Source organism: Apium graveolens, chromosome 5, assembly GCF_009905375.1.
Source record: "Apium graveolens cultivar Ventura chromosome 5, ASM990537v1, whole genome shotgun sequence".
Lineage (NCBI taxonomy): Eukaryota > Viridiplantae > Streptophyta > Magnoliopsida > Apiales > Apiaceae > Apium > Apium graveolens.
The window spans coordinates 256,765,377-256,775,259 of NC_133651.1; positions in this window are offsets into that span (position 1 = coordinate 256,765,377).

Genomic DNA, 9,883 nt, shown 5'->3' on the forward strand with positions numbered 1-9,883 from the left:
ACATCTTGATTACTTGCCCATCGTTCGAGAAGTAAGTTCATCTATTTGAGTCGGCATAAGCAACATGGGCTCAGCGGGCGTCCATGAAAGTGTAAGTGGCTCAGTGTGAGTCCATCAAATGCGTAAGTGGCTGAGTGGCAGTCCAGCATAAGGTCCTATTGCAGCCAGGGTGATGACCAGTGGGAAAAACGTCCATCTACTAGTAGAAAAGGTTACTTATTGGTATCTTTGCCTGATCAGCAAGATATCAGGTTTATGCCAAAGTTTTCTCCTTTCCAAATACATTGGATATTACAACTCTGTTTATAATTTTCATAACAGAGGTATTCAAGGAGTGTATGAAATATATATATATAGGTGTATATATATATCGGGACTTAATGAAGTATCTCGTAACTTCATCATTTATAATGATATTTCAAGGATTGAATCTATTCAAATCTTATCTTGTAGTCTCATCTATGTGATGAACTTTTGAAACTATTTATAACTTGAACGGTGGTAGTTCAAGTAGTATTCGGAAAAGATATAAGTATATTGGAGTATCTTGTAACTTCATCTTTTAAACTTATATCTAGTAAATTATTATCTTATGCATGTCAAAGATTTTCAGAAAAACGTTGAGACAAGGTTAGATATATGAGATCACCTTACAGCGATATTTTTATACAGTTATAAACTGGAACTCTGTGTATATTATGCATGGCAGAGGATTTCAAAGATTTTGAAAAGTATATAAACATATATACTAAATATTTTGCGACTCGGTCGCATTAAGAGGTCAAACTTGGTTCATTTCTTCTTGACCAAGACTTTCATGAGTACTATGAGAATGCTCATATATTGTTAATTATTATACATATTATTTCGGTGGGCTTGTTGCTCACCCTTGATTTCTTCTTTAATCACACAACAACAGATAGACAAGATGAACAGGACCAAGCTCCCAATTTGCGAGCGGATAGGAAACGTTCCGCAGTTTCCTATAGGCGTTGATGCCGCTATAGCTGAGGTAAAAATTACCAATAGGCTAGGCTTTCAACTTCTGATGTACCAGACTTATGTATCTATATGAATTATAATAATGGCAAAGAAATGTAAATTTATTCAGAAACCTTTTTAAGGTGTAACGGTTTATAATTGTGGAATAAAATGACTTGTGTTATTTTTGGTATTCATCTCTGAGACTATAACTTGTGGTGTGTGTGTGTATATTGTGGGGTCACAGTACGCAGTAGTTGGTTGTTTATTAAGGTTAAGTATTATTAAGGGAAATGGAACTCGTGACAACCCGGATCCCCGACCCCGGATTTGGGGGTGTTACACTTATGATTCGATCACCGTCATGTTCAGGCTTCGGGTGCACCGTTGGAGCAGTAGGCATGATAGGAATCGTGGCTGATGCGACCGATGTTGGTACTCCTCCAGATAGCGTTGCTCCTACATAAGATGTTATGTTTATGAAAGATGTTCCTCGCCCTGTGACTTCTCCTTATGCTAACTATCTCATATCCACCCCCGAGAGTAGGGATGTGCCTGTTAGGCCTTCCATTTCCATGGAAGTGCGCCTGTTAGGCCCTTTAAATCTTGTATTATCTATCATATGCCTTTTGCTACTTTGTGATTAATTCTATGACTTTATTCGAGGTGCGGGCCTCTGTAAAATCCCTGTTGTTTGTACGTACTTATTCCCTTACCTTAAAATATTTTCATCTTGCAAAAAAAATAACCAAAGTATAAGTAATTATAATGGAGTAACTCCGAAATTCCTTTGCTTAGAGGAATCCTTTCCTGGGCGCTCCCTAAGGGGAATATGACTCCTTCTGTAGGTCTTGCTTCTTCCGGCGTGTCCGGGAGCCGTTCTTGATGCTCTTGAGAATCGAAATCATAAATGAACTTGTGGCTCTAACAACTTAATTTAAACAATTTTACCCTCGTAGGAATTCTTCATAGGGCGCGCCCTATGAAATGTAGGACTTTGTCGGGGAACTTTGCGTCTTCTTCATATCTTCTAGCTAGCTTGGAAACAATCCTTTTCTTCAACGATTAACATAACTCAAACTTATCGTAATAAAAAGAGTTGTTCTCCATATCTTCAAGATAGAAACTTTGAAACAAAAAACTTCAAAATTTTATTAATAATATGTTCTAATGACACTATTGTCGGTTGGTGAATAAAGCAAACGATAGAAAACATTCTACGACTAACATTGAGTGAGACAGTACATGCACTACCCCCAGGCTAGGAGGAATTTTATTGCCGCTAGTCTACTGTTCGGGCTAAACCCCACTTAAACCAACTTCATATATATAAGCGGGTAAGGGGCCGAAGCCGCGCCTTACATGAGAAATCCCCATTTTTCATTCATAGCTCGAGTGTTGTACAATCCGAATGGCATACATAAGCTGGGATCAAACTCTTCTTCCATCTCTTCATCTTCAAGTTCTTCCTCTTCATCTTTAAAGTTCCTTTGTTCATCTATTTTTGGAAGATTTTTTGACACTTCATCCTTTACGTCCAAAGTCACTTCTTCTTCTACTTCATCTTCAGCTTCCATGTCTTTCATTTCCGTTTTCATATTGTCCCCCTCTGACTTGTCAAGAGAGTATAACATGTTGATCCTCTCACTCTGGTTAAAACTCTTCTTGCGGAATTCTCTTATAGACCTGTTATAACATTTCCTTGAATCCTCTTAAAATCCTCGAACATATCCTACGTCGTTAGGTGTTGGAAACTTCATGGATAAGTAATGAATGGAGGTGAAAACTCGCATGTCCTTCAGAAACGGTCATCCGAGAAGAGCATTATGAGATGACTCATGATCCACCACCATGAATTGGACGATCTGTGTTGTCGAGAGAGGACTTTCTCCAATAGTGACATGGAGTCTCACTGTCCCTTTTACTTTTACCGTTTCTCCGCCAAAGCCATAGATGTATATGTTTTCGCATTCTATATCTTTGTCGAGAAATCCCATCTTTCTATAATCATCATAGTAAAGGCTATTGACCGAGCTTCCATTGCTGATGAACAAATGATAGATATTCATGGCCCCAATACAGACCTTCACAACTAAAGAATCATTGTGAGGATGGTGAACCCATTTGGCATCTTCTTTCGTGAAAGTGTTGTCCCTTGTCTCTCCTCAGAACATTTTGGGAGGTCTTTCCTCGAGACGGTTAATGTCAGTGAGTATAGGTCCTCTTGTTTCCCTAGCATACCGGTTCATCACTCCGTTCATATCTCATGCACAATGACATCCTCCAAAGATAGCGTGAATACTTCCTGACTTGATGAACTTGACATTCTCGGATTTTTCCTTCTCTTCCCTTTTTCGGGCGCACCATAAACCTTCTCGGTTGGTCGGGCAGTCGCCTCAATACTTCTTTACTTCTTTGACAATCCACTCTCCAAGTTGTCCTTCCTTGATGAGCTATTCTATCTCATCATTCAAGTGTCGAAACTCATGAGTGTTATGTCTGACAGATTCATGGTATTTACATTACCTCTTCTTATCCTTGGTTTCCCATGCGGTTATGGGAGCTAGTCTCCGAAATATGCCTTTTCCCTTATTAACCTCATAGATGTGTTTTATGGATGCCATCAAAAGAGTATAAGAAGTAGAGTATTTTTCATAGTTACTCGAGGGACTTAACTCCCTTCCTTCGATTTGATGTACTTTTCGCTCCTTTTGATAATTTGGGCTAGGAGACCTATCTTTTCTTTTCCCATTCTTCACTTTCACGGCTCCTCGAGACTCCTTTTTCTTATTGTCGATGAGTGATTCTTCAACAAACTTGAAAGACTCCGCTTATTCATAGAATTCTTCGAGGGTGTTAGGACTCCTTTCTTGAATGTGTTTCCAGAAATTCATTCCTATGCGCAGACTGGCAATCAAGAAATTTTGTAATATTTCATCTGTGGTGCCTCTTACTCCTGATGCCTCAACGTTAAGTCACTTGAAATAAGATTGTAAGGTCTCCCTTTATCTTTTTCTTACATTATCCAGGACTGTCACCGTTGATGTATACTGCATCGCAGATTAAAACTGAGTGAGGAACATCACCTTCATTTGTTCCCATGACGAAATTACTTTCGGTCCCAACTTTCGGAACCAATGTTGAGCACTATCCCTGAATATTGCCGCCATGAGCCTACATCTCGCCATATCTTGTACTTACGACACATCCATCTCAATATTGAACCTTCCCGAAAAATCTACCGGATCAGAATTTCTGTGAAAGCGTAAGTCATTGGTAGTACTCTTATACCTTGTAGGTAAGGGTGCTTCCCTAACCACTGGAGTAAATGGAGATGTAGTTTGCGCGGATTCCATGACTTTTCCGCCTTCCAATTGCGACAACATCTTTCTTAAATTATTCATATTGATGTTTTCAACTCCAGGTATATTTTGGATATTGGCATGTGGTAAGATCACATGTGTTGTTTCTGCTTGAGCTTACACTTGCATCACACCTTGCGGTTGTAGTGGCGTAATAAGTTTTTATTGCGTATGACTCTTTGTGATTACGTTGGCGCAATAACTTGTGGTGGGATATGACTCCTTGTGATTGTGTGGACGCAATAACTTATAGTGGAGGCAAGACCACTTGCGGTTGCGTTGGCACAACAACTTGTGATTGAGGCCATGCGTCATAATGAATATCGATCGATTTTACGACCATTGATATTATCCTTGTTGCCTCATTTCACCATCTAAGATTCGTAAATCTCTACTCTTCCATTTTTGTCGATATGTTAGTCCTTGAGTATCGCTTCTACTTCTCCAGCTGCTGCTCCTGCGATCATCATCTTCAGGTTCTTTTCCCTTCTTCCCACGTTCAAAACTTCTTTTGGTTTTTTCCAAGGAAAGGTATATGTGGCTGTGAGGCCTTTCTTCCCTTGTACAGGGTAGGTTTGTCCATTAGTCCTAATCTTATGCTGATCATTTTTTTGCATTTTCGCAATCAACTTCTTTAGATCCTCATCACTTAATTGGATGTAGAGACTTTTCTTCAAATGAGATAGTCTCCTTTTTTTCTTTTCAATATCCAAGTCATTGCTACGGATCTCGCTATGAGTACGTCCTGAGCGATGTGCATGGGGAATTATCCTACATTCTTGATTTGACTCCGGACGGAGCCGCTGTTTATCATCTGGAATTTCCAAAATCGGAACGTCCTCAGGGTATTCCAAGCGACGGGGTGTTACCCCCTGAAAGCGTCTGTCGTGGGATACATGACCTTTCTTGTTTTACTCCTCATAATTGTCCTTGGAATTTTCTCGAGCAGAGGCTCTCTTGGAGTGATGCTTATGAGAATAACGTTCATCCTTCTTCTTGTTGCTTTTTTCAATGGAGTTTATTTTTTTTCCAAAGCGATTTAGCATATCGCTCATGCGATAGATTTGTTCCATTACGTCTGTGTTGTTGATGAGTACTGGTGGTGTTCCGCTAACTAGCAGAATTCCATGCATCTTGTAGCATCCATCTTCATGTTGCTTAAAGAGTCCATCCTCATGTTATTCTTAATCATAATATCCATCTCTATACTGCTTGAAGCGTCCATCTCCATTATGAGCTTGATCATATCATCCATCTTCATGCTGCTTAAAGTGTCCATCTTCATGCTGATCTTGATCAAAGCGTTCATCTCCATGTTGCTAGAAGAGTCCATCTCCATGTTGATCTTGATCAGAGCGTCCATCTCCATGCTGCTTGGAGCGTCCATCTCTATGCTGCCCTTGCGTGTAGCGTTCACCATCAGAGTTGTAGCCGTTGTTGCGAGAGGTTCCACCGTTGTTAGACATCTTTTCCTCGTAAGATTCGATTTGACTCAAGCCCCTCATTCTAGCACCAATTTATTAACGGAGCAATTTGGTTAACAAATATTTGAGGTTCACGACTGGAATCAAGATCTGCTGTGGTGATCGGAGAAATCACCAGAGTGCGTTGATTTATGCTTAAGAAACGGCTAAGAGTGTCGGGGTTTATGTTTGCCTTCTCAAAGCTCTCAAACACGTGCCATCACAATGTGCCTACGTACCTCCTTTTATAGAGGATCAATCCAGACATAGTTCTTGGGGAACAAGAAACCTAGATGGACTTGGCTTCTCTTTCTGTGGCCCAATAGGAGTTGTCGAACCAACATTCTAGTATAACTCGAACATTGTTTTGCTTTAAGAATGCCCGACGATGCGGCCTAGTCACAAAGACTCAAGGCTCGTTTACGACTTTTGTTATTCCCTAAAAATACAACAAGAATTACAGAAGGGGGGTTGAATGTAATTCTGGCTTCTTTTCTTGATTTTAAAAATGTTCTAACTTAATACATATAATAGTGTTTGATTTACTAAAGTGCGGAATAGAAAGATAATTGAAATTAAAACACTAAGTAATAAACCACAAGGCTTTTAAACTTTCTGGTGGATTTAAATGTATCCACCAGATATATATATATATATATATATATATATATATATATATATATATCAGAATGAGAACTCTGTGAAGCTTTGAATAACTCACAGCTGCTTTACAAGTTGAACAGACAAACTACAGAGAAATTCTTGCAGAATACAGCTTGATATGTTTCTCTGAAAATAAACTTTCTTAGTTAAATATTCTACTTGCTACTCTTGGTTTATATATCACCAAGTTACATGATAGTAAGACAATATAATAAAACAAAATATATCTAGCCTAACTCCATGCTGCTTCAATATTCTATTCCAATAACTTTGAAAATCTTCACATTTGCATGGAAATGGTAATGATTCTTTGTTCTCAAAATCCTGCTTAACAGGCTGCCACATTCCTTTTGCAAAAACCCATCGCATGTGACTGTGTTATCACTGCCAACAGCTATTTTGAATTTGATCATCCGTCTAAACTATGTTGGTCATCCGTCAGGAACTTTGTTGATCATCCGTCGGGAGTCTTGTGGATCATCCGTCGGGAGTCTATCTGCCATTTGACTATATTTCACTTATACAGATATACAAGATATCTAATATTTACAATTAGTTAACCTATTCTGCATATCAATCTAGTAGTCAACATGACTTAGAGAACCCTACACAATCTACAAGACTAAAACATGTTGTTTGCAGAAATGAGCTACGGTACTTATTTGTTACATAAGCTACACTCTCGATGGATGTCAAATTATCATCCGTCGGGACTATAAAGTTCATATGTCGGGACTATATTAGATCATCCGTCGAGAGCTACGAATTTCACTAAGTTAAATCTACTAAGGTGTTTTGTTTAACTTATCATCAAGTTCACAACATATTCCTAACAAACTCCCCCAATTTATGTCTACTAGAATTGTAGCCATAAATTAAGAGAAACTTGATGATAACAAAACACCCTAAAAATACAGATTAAAATGTAGTAGATAAAACTGATAAGTGCTAAAATTTTATTAAAAATTGAACAAAGCAAAGTGTACAAAGAGTTCTCACAATCATTATCAAGGTGCTCCTCTAGTCTGAGCATATGATTTCTATTTTCTTGATTGTCTGGATTTCTTCCCAAGCTTCCTGTTATTTTCTTCTATTTGATTCTGGAGTTGTCTGTGGAATTCAAGTTCATCAGCTTCAGATAGATCCAGCTTTTCTTGCATTTTCAATAGAGTCTCATTACTAGAGATACTCAATTGATCATCCAGTCTGAAGAATCTTCCAACACCCTCATTATCCATGAATTCCATCAGCCAATAAGGCCTCAAATGTACTCTTTTTCCTGTGGATCCAGCCATGACTATCAAAGCTATTGGAAAGGAATTGATAGAGTTTTTGGGAGTGCATCTTTGGCTCTATTGTTCCTTAGATCTTCTATTTTCTTTAGGACTAATCTCCTTGCAGTCACATTAAATCCAAAGTTCTTCTTGAAGGATGAGTAGACATTTATCAGTACATATTGGCTTTCTTGAAGAATCTTGTGAAATGGCCATGTGATTTCTTTCCCTCCCTTGTACTTGAACACCAGCCTTTCAGGAAGATGTCTATGAGCATCAATTCCTCTTACTTCTTCCAATTCATCCAAGTAGAGGTTTATTTCAGAAAACTCCTTGTTGACTGTAGGTTGAGATTTGGTTTGGGTCTTGAACCTGAAAGTCACAGGCTTCACTTTCTTGGTTGCTTTAATCTTTATCTTCTTTGGCTTGTTGAAGATAGGTAAATTGAATTCATGAATTGGCAAGCTTTCCCAGTTTATTGGCTCATCCTTGGGAATTATAGGTTCACTATGAAAGTTCTTTGTTGGATCTACCTTGAATTCCTCATGTACCACTGAGGGCTGGGATGTTTGAGTTGAAATTGTAGACTGTTTGGGAATGTAGTCTTCCATTTCCTCATCACTAAAGTCCAATTTTCTTTTGAAGTGAAGCTTGTATTTGAATTTTCTTTTCTGTGGAGGTTCATTTTGCATTTGTTGATCTTGAGCTTCTGTAATCACATGTGGTTTTTCAGAAATCTCAGTTGTAGATTTGACAGCTTGAAGTTTGGCCAAGATAACAGCTTGCTCCTTCTTTTGTTTGAGCTTCTTAGCGTCTAAAGTAGCCTGCTTCTTTTCGTGCTTGATCCTTTCTTTTTCTTCCTTCTTAGCTTCTACAAACAGAGGGTGTCCAACCACCACACAGAACTCTTTTCCATTCCTGTAAATTTTGTCAATTCTCTTCTTTTGAACTGAATCAGATGGATCTTTGCAAAATGCAATTGACCTTGTCAACAGCTTCTTTTCATCTGGCCTAGGTGTCTAAAACATAAGATCCACAGGGTTTTTATATGAGAACTTTGAATAGTTCCTTTTAGGCTTCAGAATTAGACTGGCTTTTGGAGATTTGATGCATGAAGTTTGGCCTTTTTCCAAGCTACCAAGACTCATTTCAGTCATTGGGATTTGTGTGAGTGGTGATGAAAAGTCTTGTCTGATTTATGTATCTGACCAAATTTCTTTTAAATATCTGGATCAATCTTCTTCCATTTATCATCTAGCTCCTTCTCAGCTGCTGTTACATCAATCTTTGTTAGTTTATCATTTGATTCCTGTTTTGTTGCTGCTAGATTGATGAGATCAATGTTATCCATAGCTGGTGGCTTAGTGAAAGCAATTGTTGGCACAATTACTTTTCTGACTTGAATTTTTAGCAGTTTCTCCCCGTCACTTGACGAGCCTTTCTCCCCCTTTTTGTTAACATCAAGTTATTTAGAAGGGAGTTTTGCATCCACCAACTATTGGAGCATAGCAGTCTGAGTTTCCTGATTTGCAAGTATGTTGGACACTGACTTCTCCACATTAGACAATCTAGAGTCCATGGCCTCAACCTTTTTATTTAGATCAGCTTCTTTCCTTAGCTTTTGAGCAATCTCATTCATGGTGGTTCCTGGAAGTCTGGCATCCAACCTTGCCACAAAATCTTGTTTGACTTCAGAAATTTCTTGCTTCATTTCTTCCACACTTTGGCTGTGATGTAGAGCTTGAATCTTGTGCAGTTGTAGAGCTTCAAGATGTGCTGTGAGTAACCTTTTAGTGTTGGCACTTGTGGATACCTGAATTGCTGTTTAGGTGTCATGAATCAGCTTGAATAAGGTGGATTGGAGATGTGAATATGAACATTCTTTAGTCAGCAACCAGGAAGGAATATCTGCATCTCCCCTATGTTCATGCTGTCATCCTCCACATCTTCACCATCATCCCCAAAAGAGTCTTCAACCAATTCAGGATCAGTACTAGTTGTAGATGGCATAGCAGTGATTGCATCATTTGCCCTTTATAGAGAAGCAGTTGTATGCACTAGATTCAACATCCTCTCAGCATTCTCATTACCCTGTCCAGCTAGAGTTTGATAAGCTGGAACAAGATGAGTAAATGTCTCA